At 43.5% G+C, this 23,564-nt stretch overlaps 1 pseudogene; it reads left to right on the top strand.

The window, feature by feature from the left end:
- Positions 1-14,398: 14,398 nt before the first annotated feature.
- On the top strand, positions 14,399-14,516 carry LOC126413569 (5S ribosomal RNA; annotated as a pseudogene).
- Positions 14,517-23,564: the final 9,048 nt, after the last annotated feature.

Raw genomic sequence — 23,564 nt, 5'->3', positions numbered from 1 at the left:
ACGACGGCCAAAGTGATGAGAATAGAAGATGCAGACTGGCAATAGCAAGTAAAGAATTTCTGAAAAAGAGAAATCATCAACATCTAATTTAAATCTAAGTGCTAGAAAAGTTTCTCTCCAGTATTTGTGAGGAGTGGAAGATTAAGTGATAGGGAAATGTATACCATACGGAGTTGAGACACGAAGAGAATGGAAGGTTTTGAAATGTGGAGCTACAGAATAATACTGACGATTAAATGACTACATTGGGTAACTAATGGCTAGGTACTGAATCGAACTTGGAAGACGAGAAATTTGTGGTAAAAACTGACTTAAGTGAAGTACAGATCGATAACATACTTTCTAAAGCATCAAGGAATAGTCAGTTTGGTAATGGAGGGAAATTTGTGGAGTAAAAATTGTACAAAATGGTATAGGCTTGATTGCCATAAGCAGGTTCAATTTCTTTCCCGAGGTCCAACTGGTGCGCAGGCACCATATGCCATCACTCACTGGGGCGAGTTCCACCAACGGAGGCCGACGTTCACTGTGAGTAAATTGTGAGAATGCAGTGCTGCTGGCTACATCAGCGAGAGTCCATTTCCACTAACTGGGCCACACGCTGCTACGTAAGCTACAGAAGCTGACATCACTGTGTGGCAGGCATCAGCTTATCAAAGCCACGAATCATCCTCACGACGCGCTACGATCGGGCATGGGCGCCGCCTTCACTGAGCAATCAAATGAGTGGCAATATAATACACTGATTTTTTTATAGTATGTGTAAGCTACCTACGGCCTGCTCCCATGGTCACTCGACCACACGCGGATATTGTCCTACGCCCCTAGCCTAGTCCTTATCTATCATATTAATGACGGAACTGGCAGAGGATTCAATACATGGACATTCAATAAGTAATGCAGCTCATTTTTTTGCCCTGGTTCAAATGGTTCAAATGGTTCAAATGGCTCTGAGCACTATGGGTCTTAACATCTATGGTCATCAGTCCCCTAGAACTTAGAACTACTTAAACCTAACTAACCCAAGGACATCACACAACACCCAGTCATCACGAGGCAGAGAAAATCCCTGACCCCTCCGGGAATCGAACCCGGAAACCCGGGCGTGGGAAGCTAGAACGCTACCGCACGACCACGAGCTGCGGACTTTTTGCCCTGGAAGGAGGCTGGTTTTATTCATAATTCCAGTAGACCATACTATCCCCCACTCTATTGGCTACAAAAACCATACTTTATTTGTAATCTCTGTTCAATGAGACAGCCTTACGCCAACTTCCTGGGACGGCATGTATGCCCACATGGTAACACTCAAATGGTCGACGTCGGAGCTCATGCCGATATTCTACAAAAAACTGTCACGATCAGCCTCGTAACGTGCAAGGAATTCCGTGCGCATAGCCTTCCGTTGTTCTTTACGGTCTTCTGTTAGGCAGAGAGTAACCCGGCGGACACACACCTTTGAGAAACCGAATTGACGGACGATTGTGGCGGCAATACCAACAGAGATGTCCAGTTGAGCAGTGAGGTGTTCGGTTACGATCGGCTAATCACCTCGAGTGAGGGTCTCCACACGTTCCAACTCTGTAGCAGCCTCAGCCTTGTGCAGCTGACCGGCACGAGAGAGGTGGGACAGGTTTCTGCGATCTCTCCTTGCGATGATGACAGGCGCCTTGCCCAGTGCTTTCGTTCACTGCCAGGTCTCCGTACAAATTCTGCAAACGCCTGCGAATATCTGTCACCTTGTTTTCCGCCAGGAGAAATTCAGTTACAGGTCTCTGCTTGGATTGCACCTCCGTTACAGACGCTACTTTGAAGGCAATGTACAACGCTGACATCAACTGTAACCTCATGAAACTATAGCGGATGAAGTGGGAATATTCCACGATTTCCCGTAGCAAATTCTGCATTTTTCAACCGAAATTTGGCGAGAAAAAAAGTTATGCATTACTTATTGAAAGCCCCTCCTAGTTCTCAACAGCAACTGGGGCGGTTTTTAGTTAATTAAACAAATAACTGCGGTATTAACACATGAAGAAATCACGTAGACGAGTTAGGAAGTTGAATGATTGAATAAATTAGTGAACAGCGGGTAGTCAGTAACTGTGTGAGGCATGTTAACTGATGCAGAATTCAGTGTAAGATAACACTACACCAAACGTGGTCGCAGCACACGAAAAAAAAAAAAAAAAAAAAAAAATTTCAAGCTGGAGGAAATTGCATTTTGGCCCAGATCTGCAATGGAAAATAAGAGAAATGCCAATACAAAATATAACTAAAAGTACGCGTGTGCTGGTGTAAGTTTAGTACACACACAAGTCAGGCCATATTTTCTGTTGACTGAGAATTAAATAATCGAAAACAAAATATAACTTCACAACAGTGGCGTGAAGTGCCTATATTGTTTTGACGCAAGTGCTACAATTTACTAAAAGTAGCCCTGGCGCTTCAGTGCACAATTATTTCTGCTTACATTTCCTCTATTTGGCCTTAAGAGATTCCACGTTAACATGTATCTAATATATGATTGGTCGATTTAATGAACGTTTGAGATAAATACGACTAAAGAGGCGTCAGCGGCTCATATAACCAGCGTGAAACAAAGAGAAATAAGCTTAGCGTGTATGCTCTCTGCGCACCTCCACCAGAAAATGCACCACTGCATGTGTGTCGCTTGATGTGTACTCGGCAGACTCCTGCAAGACGAATATCAAAGCATGCTGCTTGTCCATTCAGATGCAACCGAACGACGGGAGTCAAAGAGAACACTTGCACGACTCACTCGTTAAAATAACTAGAACGAACCAGCGACCAACACAGGTCAGCAACGAAGAAACCAATCAAGCAGCAATACACTTATACTGCGAAAAGATGTTGAAACAGGTGAAAAATAGTCTAGGCTGCGTTCAGTTGTCGTGTTTTATAATACATTATGTGTTTCCAGAGATACACTGGATGTATACTTGGGTAAAATCTTAAACCGAGGATACATGTAGACAGCACACAACCATTTCTTTGCTTTTTAAGCTCTCAAACCAGCCTCCAATTCACGTGATGAAGCGCAAAAATCAGAGTTTTGCCATTACTCACTGCCGGCCGCGGTGGCCGTGCGGTTCTGGCGCTGCAGTCCGGAACCGCGGGACTGCTACGGTCGCAGGTTCGAATCCTGCCTTGGGAATGGGTGTGTGTGATGTCCTTAGGTTACTTAGGTTTAAGTAGTTCTAAGTTCTAGGGGACTTATGACCTAAGATGTTGAGTCCAATACTGCTCAGAGCCATTTGAACCAACCTTTACTCACTACGCGAGGTGTAGGTGACAGTTACCGTCTTCCTTCTTTATGTGTGAAACCAAGCACTGATTTTAGCCATTCAAAGAATTCTTGTATTGGTGTTACATATGTAGAGAGGATATAAAATGTAGACTGGCAATGGAAAGGAAAGCGTTTCTGAAGAAGAGAAATTTGTTAACATCGAGTATAGATCTAAGTGTCAGGAAATCGTTTCTGAAAGTATTTGTTTGGAGTGTAGCCATGTACGGAAGTGAAACGTGAACGATAAATAGTTTAGACAAGAAAAGAATAGAAGCTTTCGAAATGTGGTGTTACAGGAGAATGCTGAAGATTAGATGGGTAGCTCACATAACTAATGAGGAGGTATTGAATAGAATTGAAGAGAAGAGAAATTTGTGGCACAACTTGACTAGGAGAAGGGATCGGTTGGTGGGGCATATTCTGAGGTATCAAGGGATCACCAATGTAGCATTGGAGGACAGCGTGGAGGGTAAAAATTGTAGGGGCAGACCAAGAGATGCATACACGAAACAGATTCAGAAGGATGTAGGTTGCAGTAGGTACTGGGAGATGAAGAATCTTGCACAGGATAGAGTAGCATGGAGAGCTGCATCAAACCAGTGTCAGAACTGAAGACCACAACAACAACAGCATGTAGTCACACTAACCTAATTTCATGTTATCGTCAGTGGAGAAGATGGAGGTACCTGCTACATAGACAGACCTTTTACCCTACAAATATGGTGCTCTACTGGCTTTGTGGTTGACAGATATGGCCATAAGGTTTCCATCTGCAATTACGAGGGTTATTCCAAAAGTAAGGTCCGATTGATTGCCAAATTGAAACCACAGTGAACATCAGAAATGTTTTACTTGTAACAATTAGCTACACCTTTCAGCTACTTCTCTATGTAGTCGCCGTTCTGACTAAGACTTTTGTCATAGCGTTGTACCAACTTTTCAATAGCCTCATCATAGAAGGCAGCCGCCAGTGCTTTCCGCCAATTCTCCACGCTGGCCTACACCTCGTTGTCTACCGAGCGAGGTGGCGCAGTGGTTAGCACACTGGACTCGCATTCGGGAGGACGACGGTTCAATCCCGTCTCCAGCCATCCTGATTTAGGTTTTTCGTGATTTCCCTAAATCGTTTCAGCCAAATGCCGGGATGGTTCCTTTGAAAGGGCGCGGCCGATTTCCTTAACAATCCTTCCCTAACCCGAGCTTGCGCTCCGTCTCTAATGACCTCGTTGTCGACGGGACGTTAAACACTAACCACCCCCCCCCCCCCCCACCTCGTTGTCTGTGTCAAAATGTTGTCGTCAAAGACAGCGGTTCATGTGACCAGAGATGAAACTCAGGGGGAGACAATTGCGGACTGTATTGTGGGTAATCTAACATTTCCATTTGAAAACGATGCAGGAGCATCTTCATTGCCCCTGCAGAATGCGGCTGAGAATTGTCGTGAAGACGAAACAGCACGACAGTTATGTAATGTTGGCTGCATAGCTTCAGGCGAAATTTCTCACCAGGCCCTCGTACTTGGCGGCAGACACTATTTTCTAGACATCTTTACGCACTCACTGCGAGCTCAGAAATGAGAAGAGCGACGTGATGCTAACTGGGGTTATACTAGAGACACTACCCAACACATCTGTGCAAAGCTTTATCGGATTTTCATAGTCGTTTCCATTTCGCGACCGATCGGACCTTACTTTTGGAATAACCCTCGTATTTTTCTCCCGTATACAGTGGAGATTTTCGAGGGTTTCAGCAGAAAAGTAGACTGCAGTTGGAAACTCATGTCCAAAACCGTCATCCAAAACAGAGCATTGCTTTCTCAGGAGGCTGGGCTAGCTCCATCTTCTCCACTGGCAGTCGTGGCAATTAGTCTCGATCATTTAATGACAAACAACAGAGCGAGATGTTCCGCCTACGCTCCATCAAGGTCAAAGGTCACTGTTGCTGCAGTAGGGCTCGCCTAGTGACAGGCGCCAGCACCTACAAACTCAACGCTCTGAAGCGTCGTTGAATGACGTTTCCAGACAGGAGTTCGTATCTTCGATTTGTTCTTAAAGGCACGCTCTACGCAACATCGCTGGGAGAACCTAATACAATTTTTAGTATTTAGACAAAACAACTAGTCTCGAGAAGAAGACTAGTTGCTGCTACTTGGCAAAACTGTCACTCCTTAGCTTTAGCCTATATATTCACTGATATAATTTGGAAAACTGTGTACCCAAATATTTTACATACAAATTTACCTGTAAACAAAATATTACTTTGTTTCACATATATTTCGGTGCAACCAAAAGCAGCAGACGATTTCTCCACTGCACCGATTATAAAGAAACCTTTACTGAAAGTATTGCAGTTAAAATAAATCGAACATGATGCTGTTTTCAATACAATCATATCATGCGCGGTCTATATCTTCTATGATGTAAAGGTAAAACGCACGTAAGGGTTTTGGCCAAAGAACAATAGAGTAAAAAAATTAAAACATTGTAATGCATAGGAACTGAACCTGCTGATGACTGTTTTGCATAATCCGGAACCCCTGTGATATGTTGGCTCATGAAATGTCCTATGTTGTGCTATCTCGGTGCTGAAGTGTCCGATGTCCTCCATTTGCCTGTGACCAAATGCTTGTAATCGGGTGCTGCGAAAGATAACTTTGTAAATTGTGTTACATAACGCTTATCAAAGTACAGAACATACAGTAACACTAAAACAAGTATTACTGGGAATTGGTGGTGTGTTTTAGATTATATTTTCACCTTTATTACTATATTAATTCATTTACAAGTCATGTTACGATTTTCATCACTGTCAGTACTTTTATACAGTTATAAACCATCACAGATTATACTTTCCTCACACTCTTCACAAGGTATAAATCAAAAGTAGCGTATGATGAAGTTTGGCGCTCTTATTGGCAGATCTGCAGCCTGCAATAGGTGCAGTTGATAAATGTAACACGTAGCAATCAATAAAACTTAGGTATGTTCTCACTGAGCAAGTGTTTTAAGAAGTCAATGGTTTCATTTTTACTTCACCAATACGGATACGAACACCAATTGTGCTGCGATACACACCTATAATGTTCTCTCTCTATGAAACTTCCTGGCAGATTAAAACTGTGTGCTGGATCGAGACTCGAACTCGGGACTTGCCTTTCGCGGGCAAGTGCTCTATCAACTGAGCTACCCAAGCACGAATCACGCCCCGTCCTCACAGCTTTAATTCCGCCAGTACCTCGTCTCCTACTTTCCCGAGTTCGAGTCTCGGTCCGGCACACAGTTTTAATCTGCCAGGAAGTTTCATATCAGCGCACACTCCGCTGTAGAGTGAAAATTTCATTCTCTCTCTATGTTTCCTTTGAGTTTATCACGTCATGTGTGACAGTAGGAAAAGCTTCCGTGGCCTATCATTCAAAAGGGTAGAATCATGAACTGCTGATTTTTACATAGCAAACTACAACCTACATTTGGTACCTATCGAATTCACTTGACATTATCTACCGTAGCACCTGATCTTCCAATCCATTTACGTCCTCGGACTACAGTAGTGTTCTGAAGCCTACGAAACGACAACTACTCGATTTGCGGGTTCACGCTGTTCTTTAAACATGCACAGAACAGCAACAAAGAAATTAAACATAGCAAGCCACTCCAGGCTTTCTCTAAAGCAGAAAACATGGTAAAATGTAACTACCTAAGAAGAAACAGCCACTATGCAGGCACCCAATACACACTTCTCTGGCGGCTGGTCCCGGCAGAGGTTCGAGTCCTCCCTCGGGCATGGGTGTGTGGGTTTGTCCTTAGGATAATTTAGGATAAGTAGTGTGTAAGCTTAGGGACTGATGACCCTAGCAGTTATGTCCCATAAGCTTTCACACACATTTTGAACATACTTCCTGGCACCTGTGGACTAGACAGTTTTTACTGTGCCAACTATTGAATTCCTTTTTTTTTTTTGGAAATGTAGTAAAATAAAAACAGGTAATTTACGTTCCACCCTTTCCTAAAATATTGTTTCTCCGACAGTTAGTATCCACAAGTAACCATTCACCTAGCTGAAGGAAAAACGGAGACTTTCCATCTCGCCCCATTCTTGTTCGTTTACGAATGATATCTCACAATGTGTTTCCTCGGATTACGGATAAATACGAAGTATAAGGACTCTAGGGCGTATTTTACAATGTCATTGAAATTGTTGAAGTGCATCCATCGGGATTTTCAAAATGACTCCAATGACGTTACAACTGAGCAGCTTAATGTGTTTCCGCAGTATGGCCACGCACCGAGACTTCAAAGGTGATGTAAAATCCAGACCTGTCGCCGCACTCCTTTCATTCTTACGACGACGTTACGAAATGAATTCTTCGACGCCGATTACAAAGTGTCGATAGTAGGTCCACTACGACCTTTGACAGCTGCAGAACAATATTTCACTATCCTTTGCATCCACTCCTCTCCGTAATACCCCGAATACTACTACGTGGAGCTGCTGCGCAAACAACGTCTATCGGTTGTCAATCAATGGCAGGCTTATTCTGGAAGACTTCAGTACCACATCTACTAAATTTATATTCCACAAGCTACTTTTCGGCGTCTGGCATAGGGTACTTCTGAGACATCGTCATTTCACCATTTTACAATTCTATTCTCAAGTGAAGCGTGGAGTGAACAATTGTCGAAAGACTCAGTAACGAACCATATTTCTGTTATAATGTTCTGGTGATTTCGAGACATGTATGCTTGAGGCTTTTAATATGAGGGTCGTTCAATAAGTAATACAACCTACTATTTCGGAAAGCAGGCTGTTTATTTTCAGGATTCCTGTTCACCTTATTATTCCCCACTCTTTCGGCTACAGAAACCTATTTTGCAACATAACCTCCGTTCACTGCGACGGCCTTACGTTACTTTACTGAAATGGCCTTCATGCCAGCATGGTACCTTTCTACCGGTCGGAGTAATAATCTCCCCATCATCCACCTACTGCTTCCCTCAGAATGCATCCTTTATCCTTCATTGAGAGTGTTCGGACATTCCAACTTGGTATATGTTTGAGTTTGTTTAGACTGCACCCCCCCCCCCCCCCCCCCCCCCGCTATTGGACGGACACAAAGACGGGTGATATTGATTAACGGTGATAAAAAGAAGACTCAAACCTTTTTCTTTTACTGGCACTTTCAGAAAATGCTCTGTTTACAAGTAGATGGAAGTCAACACATGTACTCGGAGTGTTTCCCTGTCCACCTAACCGAAGTGTACATGTTACCTATACGGACAGCAGTTGCGCTGCACCGATGATCCGCTTGGTGGGATGTTGGCCGCTGTGAAGGCGACGCACGTGGCGTAACTGCCGATCTCTGCCTACGTAGTTGACACACTATGCCGACCGAAAACTCCTAGGGTTGAAACTACCTCAATGCAAGTCAAAAGATGAGTCAAGGCTTCTGTTTCACCCGCTTCGACCCCAGTATTCCGCCGTAAAGAAGCACTTCCGTGTATGTTAGACACCAGAGAGAGCTAAAGACTCGTCACTTGAGTAAACAGAATAACAATTCCGCATTAAGGTGGAACATCTACAGCTGTCCTTTCGATGTTATTTATCAAATAGTTACCAGTTTCGGTGAGTCAATTCACCATATACAGGCCTTAACTAACTGCCACAGAGAAAAATCTTTACTCATTCTCAGTATTGAAAGCAACACTATTCGAATTCTAGCAGCCAGATTCTCCACTGCGGCTCTCGCCAGCGAAATCTCTAGTCCGATACCCAAAGGGAACCTGTCTTCGATCGATCCCGGCACTGAAGTGTAATTCTCCACGCAACACCCTGCTCCCTCCTGGACATGCGGCGTTTACGGTGCGGTCAGGCGACGAATCCCACCGGCCGTAGCAAAACCATTGCCTCCCTCTACATGGGTCATAAATAGGTCACCTGAAGTTCATATTCCCTTCAGAAGATTTTCTGGAGGTTTCCATTTTACCTTCTACAATCCTCAGCGCTCCGCCAATCGAACAAGCGTCTTCACTTCTCGGCGGGTTTGTGCCCTGGCGCTTTCTGTAGGAAAATTCCTCAGAGGTCAACTCGCAACCATCATTTTTGACGCCGGACATTCCTTAACACTAAAAGTACGTCTTTTCCCCTTTTTCCATCCCGAGAACAACCTTCTGATCACTCTGTCTGCGCTACAGTGGTTCTGCGGCCTCCAGCATTGTAAACCGCCCTGCTTTCTTTCTCGTGGTAGTAAATGTCTGCCCTGCAGGACGCGGCAAGTCTTTTCCTACCCGCTCTTCAGCCGATAACGGCATGTGAGGAACTCGTGGCCAACTTCGCCCTTCCTGTCAGTGCTCAGTTCTAATTGACTCCCAGACTTCTAGTACTACAGAAACTGTTAGTACGTAGTGCTAGCCAGTATCAGCCAATGAAATGGTAAATAATTCAATTGTGCATCGTATATAGTGATGTAATGCATGTACAAATCTAAAAGAATATTAAACGTATGGTTGCAAAATCTGTCAATCTACTATGATCATTGCAAAAATGAAGCTAGACCCATCGCAATGCAATTCGTTGCGTAGATTAGTGACATTAAAATACATAAGTGATTTAGGTTACAGAACTGTACATGGTGTGTGTGTCTTGTCTATCAAGACGGTTGCGAAGAAATCATGCAGTACGCTGAGGGCATTTAAACTTTCTAACATGGTATCAGAGACAGTCTATGTGGGTTGTAGACCAGTTGACAGCCCTAACTTGTAGACAGCATTAAAAGAATAAGAGTAGCCCAGTCGGAAGAGGGATTCCTTCTGCAACCATAAACTGAACCGCTCAGTGTGCCACCGAGAGTGGTCACAGTACCATTACAGTATAAGTTAAAGCGATTTTTCTTTTTCTGGCTTTATCCCGTGTCTTCGGGGGTCGATATCTGATTCTGCATTCACGCACGCCCCCCCCCCCCCAATCTCGCCCCCCCCTCGCCACGTCAAGATGATATTTCTTTATTCTCTATCGCAACTTAAAAAATACTATTAGTAGCAGAGGAGTTGTAAAAACCTGTACGAAGCGAGCAGAGAGATGACACAGCGCAGAGGGCGCATATGCAATCTAATGCCAGCAGGGTAAAGTAAGGCAGCTCGCCACTGTAAGGTGCTGGAACCACCCTGCGAAGTACGCAGCCGTAGCCAATAGTCTGTAACTGTGTTATAAATGTATAGCCGTAAACAATGTTTTCTTTTTTTGTAATAATCTCTATATATTGTTAAGTAGACCTTAGTTTTAAAAGTATTATGAACCTTTGTAATTAAAGCTGTAACAAGTAATGGCCTTAGGTTTACGTTAAAATATAAAGGGACTTACCCGTGGAAGGGTAAGACTGGAGAAACGCGACAGAAGGTTCCAGAACAGTTCTCTTCGTGAGGCGGAAGGGATGTAAAGTAGCTTGTCGTGCGGTGTCCACGTACTGTATTATGTGGTGATTAAAATGAGCACAACTACAGTTAAACGGCCTCGGATGTACGGGAAAGTATTGTTACACATAAGTGTACCGTGTTAAACAGCTATTTGTGAACCAAGCAGAAGTGGCAATGTTATTACGAGGGCCAGAGGAAAGTCGTTTGCTGCGAAGGAGGCAGACATTACGTTGCAGCATTACCCACTGTACTGGCCAAATGCTACGATGGGAATTACGACTTGGAAGCCAGTGTGTAAAAGTTGCTTTAGCATCATCCATCAGCAGCAAAATCTCGACAGAGGCTGCAACACGTTGCTCAACTGCACAAAAGGCCTGAAGTATTTATTTTTATGGTCAAGTTCAGTATATTCTATTTTTCATAAAAACGGACATATTGTAAAAGTCGTGACTCGTCGTCGACTTGTACAAGTTAAGTAATACAAATTGTTTGAAAGCAACAAGCTTTATCACAGTGTCGTTACTTCAGTAGATGTTGAGTGTGTCCTTTTCACATACTGTGATATTTAATCAGCAACATTTTCAGACCATATAAAGCCTATGTAAAGCGCTTAAAATTATTGTTGCCATATTAAGCAAAGTATGAAATTGTGTACACAGTATCAGCTATTTTATTACTTTTACAAGCATAATAAAAGCAGATGCAGAAGAATGCAAAAAAAGGTATTCTGCACATTTCCATTACTACAAAGAAGATTATTATTGTAGTTTTCAGAACATACAATTTTACTGATTCATGGGGTGTAGCAAACTAAATTTATGTTTCAACAAAAGAGCAAGAAAGTGTTTTTGGTACGTTGCACTGAAGTATTATCAATTCCAAAATTCTTCAAGTTGAAAATTATCGGGAAACATCAGTGTAAGAACTCATTCTCAGTGAATGGTCAATTCTGTATAAAGATAATGTTAGAGAAAAATGTTTATTAATAACAAAAATTACGAATAACGCCATCACAGTAACTATGCATCTTCACCGTTTGGCAGGGTCTTTCCGCTCAACATTTCAGCGTTATACATAAAAGTGTTTCAAGTTAAAAGCAGATTTATTCTGTGCTGATGAAAGTGCCTTTTACTGCGGTAACGAAAGTAATACATTTGTAGGATCCATATCGTCTGTATGCAGTCTATGTCGCTATTTCAAAGTGGTTATGACTTACATTGTGTGCTCTCCTCCTCCTTGTTTGTTTGTCAACTTACTATATCGGTGTTACTATATCGGTCCCAATCATTCAAAATTAAAGATTGTGTGCTACGAGCTTAGTTCTGCAGTGCTTAGACCGACTAGTGAAATCAACGCTACGATCTTACTGCACGCGGGTGTCCGCCCATTATAATTACGAGTCCGATCGGCTACCACGGTCATTTGTAGGCGAAAACTAATCCGTATAAGGGTAGAACTGGGTGGGGCATCGCAACCTTTGTACTCCACCTATTTGCGTGCAGCGCTTCATCAAGTGAAACTGTGCGAACGTTTTCTAATTATTTGCGAATCGTGTAGCCGAGGTGGGAAGCCTTGTTGTCTTATGTAGGAAATCGCCAAAAAACCAGTCTCGCCAACAGAATGGCCAATCTCGTTAATCCGCCATGTGGATTCTGTCCATGGCCGGCGCGTCACCCCGAATCACGGAAACGGCGTGCTAATGAACGTGGCTGTATGGACAAGTTACAACACGATGCTATTGCTGGACAAAAGATGGACTGGCAATGGGGAAACAGGCTGGAAAGTTATTTCCCGTCACCAACGCTTATCATTGTTTTTGCAGAGAAACTAAGTAATAGTAAGAGAGGAAAGGATAAGCACAGTACACAGATCATCGAGCAGTGTGGGCTGTGTCAGAGGAAGAGCTACAATTTTTCATGGAAAAGAGTAAGGACCAAAGATAAATATAGGAAGGATGAACGACTGGGGACACAGCAAACATGAGGATTCCGTCAAAATATTGCTGATAAAATACTTCAGCACAAGTAAAATATTTTATGTACCTAGGATGTTAGGTGGTAGGAAATTAAAACTTTGTTGAGGAAATAATAATATCTAAGGATAAAATAGCTCTTGAGAAGGTAAAATATTTGTTGTGAACAATATGAATTCTGACAGAGCTAAGACAGAATATCGCCAAGTGTTCTGAATGGAATGTGTCTACAAACCATGTAACATGAGGATTCCGTCAAAATATTGCTGATAAAATACTTCAGCACAAGTAAAATATTTTATGTACCTAGGATGTTAGGTGGTAGGAAATTAAAACTTTGTTGAGGAAATAATAATATCTAAGGATAAAATAGCTCTTGAGAAGGTAAAATATTTGTTGTGAACAATATGAATTCTGACAGAGCTAAGACAGAATATCGCCAAGTGTTCTGAATGGAATGTGTCTACAAACCATGTACTGTTCAAACGAAAGTAGATAAATGTCATTAAGAGGTGTCTGGTATCAAACCCAGCCACGTCACTGCAGGCATGTACTTCAATATGGATGAACAGCTCTAGACACATAACAATTATGGTCATAATCCTTTTTCTTTCATAGTTACATCCTTAATGCTGTTTTCTGAAATCTGATTAATTATGAAACAGTTTCCGTTAATTTAAGTTCTGACTTGCCCCTTTTTGTTGTAATTTTCATAATTTTACTCTTGCTTTATAAAACTGTACTCTCTTTAAATTACAAAATCTCGTGAAAAGAGCAATCAATGAAAATAGAATGGCATTGTTACTAATTTTCTTTAGAGCAATAAAAAGAACCATTCCACCATAAAAAATCAAGAAGAACATCAGAAAACTGAAGAGAATACAAAATAGGATTTCTCTCTTTAAAAGTTTGTAGTTCATGTATATCTTGAACACAACGAAAAGAAAATCGTGAACAAATACTCAAATACGTTAACAGAATCATTATTAGGATACACATTGTTCACACATAGTCATTAAAATCGTCGATTTAAATGTTCAATTTGCCCTCATTTATGTTAAAATATCAACCATTTCACATGGATATTTGACGCAGATTTCGGAGAGTGTGTTGGAACTCTTATTTCCAGTGCAAGCTGTTTCATTAGCTAATGTTATGGTTTTATGAAACTGCAATAACTGAAGATCTCCTCACGTCGTGGCAAAGTATTTTTGCAAGAGATTTTTTTATGTGTTTTCGATCTACAAAGTGTAACGCCTTGGGCAGTGTGGGAGACGATATTCGTCTTTTACAGAGACTTTGGTACTTTTCAGTGTCATGAAATATTACACCTATTCACATGGTGACACTGTTACATTCCCTAACAACACAAGATTCCAGAAAAAAAATGCTGCGACGTGAAGACAATTCCTCATGAGTTGGCGTCTCCGGTTATGGATCGACTGCCTGCAAATCTTGCCCCATTCTGTTGTACGACCAAGAATTCAGCGTGTAACGATTCCACCGATCACCTTACAACGGCAATACCTCTGGATTTTGGAGATGTGACCGTGAGACAACCTAATGGAAACATAACAATACAACTAGGATTCGTTTCCGAAACACTCCAGTAAAGCATAACCAACAGTAAGCGGTGGGTCAGGAACAGACGTTCTTCCAGCACAAAAGCAGGTTGTAACATTACATATTAAAACCGGTCGCCAGCCTAATTAAGGCAACGGCCTTGCCGCAGTGGATACACGGGTTCCCGTGAGATCACCGAAGTTAAGCGCTGTCGGGTGGGGTCGGCACTTGGATGGGTGACCATCCAAGCCACCATGCGCTGTTGCCATTTTTCGGGATGCATTCAGCCTCGTGGTGCCAATTGAGGAGCTACTCGACCGAATAGTAGCGGCTTCGGTCAAGAATAACATCATAACGACCGGGAGAGTGGTGTGCTGACCCCACGCCCCTCCTATCCGCATCCTCCACTGGGGATGACACGGCGGTCGGATGGTCCCGGTAGGCCACTCGTGGCCTGACGACGGAGTACCAGACTAGTTGGGCATTTCTTGTGTCCAGGAAAATGATACAGCAGAAGGCAGTGCAAATGCTGGCGTAACCTTCCTTGACACACACACACACACACACATACACACACACACACACTAAACTCTTTGCTTGCAGACAAATGTGCTACTAACAAACAAATGGTCAGTGAGATAATGAACAGTAACATATGCCTCTCAACAACACATACCTTAAATGAACTAGGTGAATCAGTTTACCACCGACACACACGAAACTAGTGACAATACTGAACAGGGAAAAGCTCGAAATGATTCTGAATTTAAATGAGTTTGTCTGCTAATGATCATAATCTGTAACTTCATTACTTAGTACAGGGAATCTATGCCTGTTCATTAACCAATCTGCATTAGAATAGATAACAAAGTAAATAGTTCTTCCTTAAACTCGGTTTGGAGCAACTAAACAGAATGCCCTGATGGAACCTCTGCATTGCTCCATTAAGTAATTAGCCTAGCACATGAGGGTCCTTAAACTTTGCCGGCCGTGGTGGCCGAGCGGTTCTAGGCGCTACAGTTTCGAACCGCGAGGACACTACGGTCGCAGGTTCAAATCCTGCCTCGGGCATGGATGTGTGTGATGTCCTTACGTTAGTTGGGTTTAAGTAGTTCTAAGTTCTAGGGGACTGATGACCAAAGATGTTAAGTCCTATAGTGCTCAGAGCCATTTGAACCATATTAATTAAGTAAAGTACGAAAAACTATAACTCTTTAAATAACAAATTTGCTCTGATGAGCAGTCTTTCGACCTATTCAAAAGTATAATTGGCTGTGTAAATGGCAACACAACATTAAATCCAATTTCAACCACATACTCATCATAAATTAGGATACTCGGAACTAACTTCACTAAGATAGGATTCTTATCCAGGTTTGTGATTTGAGATAGACACAGGTGTAAGATAAGAGTTTTTAGCAACACCACAATAATTATTATAAAACCAACCAAATTTTATAAATACCTGGTCCATTTACGGAGTGCCAAATATGAACAATTTAGTGGACGGCTGGCGGTACTGGTGGGGTAATTTGCAGTAGCTATTAACCCGGCGGCGATGCAGTCATAGCAATACTGTTGGCCTCTTGGCGTCGGAATTATATGGCCATAAACCGTGCCATGATAATGATATCACCAAATGGAGCATCCGAGGCTCATAAATACTGCCCCATAAGTTCTTCTGGCCTCAAAACTTCAATAATATGAGCCACAATGATCCACTACTGCTAGCGAGGTTTTAACCATAGCACTGCTCAGCCCAGACTCGTTACCTGTCACAAAGGATAAGTTGCCACTTGCGAGTCAACCACAACTTGTCCACTGCGCCAGGCTACGTCCGTAGCTGCGGGACTTCCCCACGTCTTTTACATTCAACCCTACGTTCCCTAACTATGCACCAAGTCATTTACAGTACATTACATAACAATCATTCCATTAGTTATTTAAATCCACAAACATAATTTAAACAACATCTTTCAAAGTTTCACATATTTGAAACATGTATGCAGAGACAAAGAATTTCCATGACAGATACATTCCACGTAAGCAATACTACAAATTGACATAGGAATACCGATACAGACAGAAAATAGGTCAAAAATACGTGTTACATGTGCACTGTAAGACAAATACAGGCCGATTTTGTATTCTTATTTCACCTTATTGTGATATTGTATGGTATTGTATTGTATTGAACTGGGGACCTAGAAACGACGGAGAGGCTTCGTCTCCGCCGTAGCCCTCAGTGGTTCACAACACCACAATAGGCTACAGCAGTACAGTCACTCCAACGCCGCCCCACACCGAACCGAGGGTTATTGTGCGGTTCGGCCCCCAGTGGACACCCATCCCGCCCCCCCCCCCTCACCACCCTCGAGAACGTCTCACACCAGACGAGTGTAACACCTAATGTCTGTGTGGTAGAGTAATTAGCCGGCCGCGGTAGTCTAGCGGTTCAGGCGCTCAGTCCGGAACAGCGGGACTGCTACGGTCGCAGATTCGAATCCTGCCTCGGGCATGGATGTGTGTGATGTCCTTAGGTTAGTTAGGTTTAAGTAGTTCTAAGTTCTAGGGGACTGATGACCACAGATATTAAGTCCCATAGTGCTCAGAGCCGTTTGAACCATTTTTTTTTGTAGAGTAATTATGGTGTACGCTTACGTGGAGACAGTGTTTGAGCAGCAATCCCTGACATAGTATAACTGAGGCGGAATAAGGGTAACGAGCCCGCATTCGCCGTGGCAGATGGAAAACCGCCTTAAAAACCATCCACAGACTGGCCGGCACACCGGACCTCGACACTAATCAGCCGGGCGTATTTGTGCTGGGGACCGGCACGCCTACAAATGGTTCAAATGGCTCTGAGCACTATGGGACTCAACTGCTGAGGTCATTAGTCCCCTAGAACTTAGAACTAGTTAAACCTAACTAACCTAAGGACATCACAAACATCCATGCCCGAGTCAGGATTCGAACCTGCGACCGTAGCGGTCTTGCGGTTCCAGACTGCAGCGCCTTTAACCGCACGGCCACTTCGGCCGGTCCGGCACGCCTTCCCACCCGGAAATATAGTGATATATTTCTACTTTAAATCCTTAACTTCAACTGTTTGTGAATTGGCCAGTTTTCGTACTAAACGCCTGTGTGTGAATTGTGGCTGTGTTGAGGCCAAGTAGTATGCCTATATGATCACCTCTCTCGTGGCGCGACCTTGGCTGGACAATCTGGTGTACACAGCATGCTTCGTCACATGCACTCACTGCTCGCCAAGCTCTTGGCAGGTGGTCGGCAGAATGTTTATTAGATCACCGTTTACATATTTTGCATCTAAAGTTACAAGCGACAACCAGTCCTCTAAAATCATGATACTGGCACAATTCAGTCAGGATTTAATACTGTTGGCTAAAAGTAGTTGTATTGGTTGCGGGTTAATCATTAATATTGCTGTTTTACGGCAGTTCCTGTTTCTAGTGATTTTGTCACCAACAGTACAATTCCCGCACAGAAAGGACGAAAGTCACCATGTATGGACGAATAAGTGTCGATATGGTGAAGGCAGCAGGTTTCGAAACAATATCTGCATCGTGTGATAAGGGTGGTTTGGAAGGGGAAGAAGACTCCAGAATATTGGAAGAGGGCGCTGGTTGTCCCTACGTTCAAGAAATGGAGTAGGAACGATTTAGGAACTACAGGGGATCACACTGATACCACACTGTGGCGAAGTAAATGAAAACATGCTGGAGAGCAGAATCCAAACAAGGGCCGAGAACAAATTAAGAGAGGAACAGCATGGTTTCAGACCTTGGGAGGTCAACTGTTGACTTAATGTTTGCTGTTACGTAGCTCTAGAAGCATTTGCGGAAGTCATGGTGATGGTCTTTCTCGATACAGAAAAGCCATCTGATATCGTTTGTACAAAAAATCTCTGGGAAGGACTAGAAAAGAAAGGAATGTAAAAAGACACAACACGTAGGTTGAAGGACATGCACATTGTAAGTCTGAGTTGTTAAAAGTAGGTAATGGAAGGACGTATTGGTTCCAGCATGCAAACGGTGTGGACCAGGGCAGTGCATTGTCAGCTCTCCTCTTCGTTGTGGTCTCTGATGAGATAATGACCAAGGTGGCAGGAAAAAAGAGAACACAAGATGAAAGAAACACTGTTCACAGATGACTATGATCTGGGGGAACAGGGAGGAGGAGATTCAGGAACAGCTGGATGTATGGGAATAAAATGTGGGACAGTGTGGAATGAAATTTAACGAAAACAAACGTGAGATCCTGATTACAGCTAGAAAGAGAGATAGACCAATTAGCGGAATAAGGATTGGAGGTGGACAGTTGAAGGTGGAAAGTATCAGGTATTTGAGAAGTATGACAGAGGAAAATGGAGGAATAGGGAAAGAGGTCACTGAACACGGCAGACAGGCAGAAGCATTCCTGTGAAGTAATATGAGGTTGGTTTGAAACAAATATGTACCATAAAAAAGCAAGAATGTAATGTATAGAAGTTGCTACGTCCCAACACTGACGTATGCATCTCAAACATGAGTAATTAAGGAAAGAGATATATGCAGATTATAGGCACGTGCAATGAAGTTTCTCGAAAGTGGGATAGGAGTAACAAGGAATACGATGAGAAATGAAAGGGTAAGGGAAATAGTGAAAGATGAAACCTTGCAGAGCAGGATGGATACGTCAAGGCTAAGATCACATGAACACTTAAAGAGAATGGAAATCAAGAGGATTCGCAGGAAGGTATAGGAAATGGAGATTTGAAGGAAACGACCAAGAGGAAGACCAATGGATAGATGGCTGAAAGGTGTTGAGGAGAGTGTTAAAAAAAGAGCCGGGGCCTGGACCACAGCGAACACAGAGAGATGGAGTGGAAACAAGAGAGATGGTGAGGCTTACCTTCCAAACAGACGCAGTTTGAGGTTTGAAACTGTTCAAGATGACGATGATGATGACGAGTGTAATAGCACGGTAATGGATTACGTGTACCTGATGTCTGAATCAACAGACTTCGATCCAGACAACCTTCAGTCCGAACAGCTACAACATGCTTGATTGTAACTTGCATCTAAGGATGCAACAGTGGTAAAACAACACTTCAATCCAATTACAAACAATAGGAACTCTATCTGCCCCAAAGGAGGTGCAATACATTCAACAGTATCCACTATAACAATGGAAAATGCGGTGGCCTACTTTGCGGATGGGGAAAGACAACCACTGCAGAATGCATCTATGGATTTCCAACGCAGCATGGACACTACAGCAAACGTTATCTGTTATGTAAATAATGTATCTGCAAATTTGTAAGTTATGTACGTATTTTATCTGTATTTCGAAAGTAATGTGCAATTGCCATACCTTTAATAATAATATTAATTATAATGGTAATACGCTGCTGTTGGTAAAAAGTGAAACACTCAAAGCAATGATCTGCAACAAGCCACGATAAGAGGACGTGTAGAACAGCGGAACCACAACAAATTATTTAAATGGCAGACAGATGGTGTGCACATAGGCTCAACACTGCCGTCTTTTGTGTGACCTGATAGGTCTGTGTTAAGCAACGCTCAGTCGGTGCGGAGTGCAGTCATACGAAGTGGGAACGTGTAACCAAGTGCCACAACGCCTCGACGACGCCAGCGGATGGAATATCACCATGGGATTGCGTTTGAACGGGGCGGAACGATTGGTCTCAAGGGAAAAGGTCTGTCGTTCTCGTACAGGACACGCTGCTTCAACAGTGAGGCGTATGTGGAAGCAGTGCAGAGTAGAGGACCGTGCACAGTGGCGTTAGGGTTCTGGATGGCACGATGTGACCAAAGCCGTTAGATGGCCGCCATATTCTCCACTTGGCCACAACGCACAGAACGGCGCACTGCAATGGGTGTGGACATGTCTGTGTCCATGGGCCGATGCCGTCTCATACAGGCTTGACTTGTGACACGCATGCCATTACGTTGGCTGAGTGGCAAAATGTAGTGCGTCGGGAGGAGTCTGCTTCAGTAATAGCCACGCCAGCTGGTGTGGCCGAGCGGCTCCAGGCGCTACGGTCTGGAACCGCGCGACCACTACGGTCGCAGGTTTGAATCCTGCCTCAGGCGTGGATGTGAGTGATTTCCTTAGGTTAGTTAGGTGTAAGTAGTTCTAAGTTCTAGGAGAGAGATGACCTCAGGTGTTAAGTCCCATAGTGCTCAGAGCCATGTGAACCATTTTAGTAATGGCCACATACACGTTCGACGCCACCGTGGTGAAATGTATTGTCCAGCAGCATCGCCGACAAATGCCACGTGCGAGGCGCCGTGGCTTATAGCGCGCGATCTCGTCTCCTACGCCTTGAGGGCAATCTCAACAGCTCTTGGTACATTACCCAATGTTACAGCCCGAGTCACTACCCACCCTCCAGGCCGTTCCAGATACCACATTTCTGTAGGATGAATCCAGACGCCACTGGCGAAGAACGACAGGTAGCACTACTTCGCTGGCCTACCCTTTCACCTGACATGTCACCCATCTAACAAGCTGTTGTGGTCTTCGGTCCAGAGACTGGTGTGATGCAGCTCTCCATGCTACTCTATCCTGTGCAAGCTTCTTCATCTCCCAGTACCTACTGCAAAGTACATCCTTCTGAATCTGCTTAGTGTATTCATCTGTTGGTCTCCCTCTACGATTTTTACCCTCCACGGTGCCCTCCAGTACTAAATTGGTTATCCCTTGATGCCTCAGAATATGTCCTACCAACCGATCCTTTCTTCTAGTCAAGTTGTGCAACAAATTTCTCTTCTCCCCAATTCTATTCAATACTTCCTCATTAGTTATGTGATCTACCCATCTAACCTTCAGCATTCTTCTGTAGCACCACATTTAGAAAGCTTCTATTCTCTTTTTGTCTAAACTATTTATCGTCCACGTTTCACTTCCATACATGGCTACACTTCATACAAATACTTTCAGAAACAATTTCCTGACACTTAAATCTACACTCGATGTTAACAAATTTCTCTTCTTCAGAAACGATTTCCTTGCCATTGCCAGTCCACATTTTATATCCTCTCTACTTCGACCATCATCAGTTATTTTGCTCCCCAAATAGCATAACTCCTTTACTACTTTAAGTGTCTCATTTCCTAATCTAATTCCTTCAGCATCACCCGACTTAATTCGACTACATTCCATTATCCTCGTTTTGCTTTTGTTGATGTTCATATCATATCCTCCATTCGAGACACTGTCCATTCCGTTCAGTTGCTCTTCCAGATCCTTAGCTGTCTCTGAAAGAACTACAATGTCATCGGTGAAACTCGAAGTTTTAATTCCTTCTCCATGGATTTTAATTCCTACTCCGAATTTTTCATTTGTTTCCTTTACTGCTTGCTCAATATACAGATTGAATAACATGGGAGATCGGCTACAACCCTGTCTCACTCCCTTTCCAACCACTGCTTCCCTTTCATGCCCCTCGACTCATAACTGCCATCTGGTTTCTGTACAAATTGTAAATTGCCTTTTGCTTCCTGTAGTTTACCCCTGCCACCTTCAGAATTTGAAAGAGAGTATTCCAGTCAACATTGTCAAAAGCTTTCTCTAAGTCTACAAATGCTAGAAACGTAGGTTTGCTTTTCCTTAACATATTTTCTAAGTTAAGTCGTAGGGTCATTATTGCCTCACGTGTTCCAAAATTTCTACGGAATCCGAACTGAGCTTCCGCGAGGTCGGCTTCAACCAGTTTTTCCATTCGTCTGTAAAGAATTCGTGTTAATATTTCGCAGCCGCGGCTTATTAATCTGATAGTTCGGTAATTTTTGCATCTGTCAATACCTGCTTTCTTTGGGATTGGAATTATTATATCCTTCTAGGAGTCTGAGGGCTCAAAATGGCTCTGAGCACTATGGGACTTAACGTCTGAGGTCATCAGTCCCATAGAACTTAGAACTAATGAAACCTAACTAACCTAAAGACATCACACACATCCATGCCCGAGGCAGGATTCGAACCTGCGACCGTAGCAGTCACGCGGTTCCGAACTGAATCGCCTAGAACCGGTCGGTCACCGTGGCTGGCAGCAGTCTATTTCCCCTGTCTCATACATCTTGCTCACCAGATGGTAGAGTTTGGTCAGGGCTGGCTCTCCCAAGGGTATCAGTAGTAGTAATGGAATGCTGTCTGCTCCCAGGGCCCCAACGAACATACCTCGACATAGTCGATCGTCCACTTTCTCATTCATGTCCTTCCGCAACCACGGGTGACGCTTTGTGGGTGCAAACTACGTGGTAGAGTTTTCTCCAGCAGCATATTCAGGCACTCGTTGATTACATGCAACGACGTCTAGCGGCTCTGACTGCAGCACACGGCTTCACTACTGTGCACTGAATTACGAGTGACACGGTGCTTCCTGTCTGTAATTCTAATCATTTTTGTAGTGTCATGCCCATAACAAATGGAATAAATTGCGACCACGTCTCTCGGTCTTGGTGTTTCAATTTCTCCAATTAGTAGTGTAATGATATACTGAAGGGCCAAAGGAACGGTATAGGCATGTGTTCTGAAATACAGAGATGTGTAAACGGGCACAATACGACGCTTGGATCGGCAACGCCTATATAAGACAACAAATGTCTGGCGCAGTTGTTATATCGCTGACTGCTCCTGCAATGGCAGGTTATCAAGATTTAAGTGATACTTGAATGTGGCGTTATAGTCGACGCACTAGCGATAGGACATAGCATCTCCGAGGTAACGATGAAGTGGGGACTTTACCGTGCGAAAATTTCACTAGTGTACCGTGAATATCAGCAGTCCGGTAAAACATCAAATCTCCGACATCGCTGTGGCAGGATAAAGATCCTGCAAGAACGGAACCAACGACGACTGAAGAGAATCGTTCAACGTAACAGAAGTGCATCCCTTCCGCAAATTGCTGCAGATTTCAATGCTGAGCCATCAACAAGTGTCAGCGTTTGAACCATGCAACGAAACGCCATCGATATGGCTGCACGACACAAAGCTTTTCACTTCGCCTGGACCCCTCAGCACAGACATTGGACTATTGATGACTGGAAACATGTTTCCAGAATGAGATTTTCACTCTGCAGCGGAGTGTGCGCTGATATGAAACTTCCTGGCAGGTTAAAACTGTGTGCCGGACCGAGACTCGAACTCGGGACCTTTGCCTTTCGCGGGCAAGTGCACTGCCATGAAGTTTCATATCAGCGCACACTCCACTGCAGAGTGAAAATCTTATTCTGGAAACATCCCCCAGGCTGTGGCTAAGCCATGTCTCCGCAATATTCTTTCTTTCAGGAGT

Source organism: Schistocerca serialis, chromosome 7, assembly GCF_023864345.2.
Source record: "Schistocerca serialis cubense isolate TAMUIC-IGC-003099 chromosome 7, iqSchSeri2.2, whole genome shotgun sequence".
In the NCBI taxonomy this organism is placed as follows: Eukaryota; Metazoa; Arthropoda; class Insecta; order Orthoptera; family Acrididae; genus Schistocerca; species Schistocerca serialis.
The sequence above is the reverse complement of the archived record's forward strand: the minus strand, read 5'-3'. Positions and strand labels throughout refer to the sequence as shown.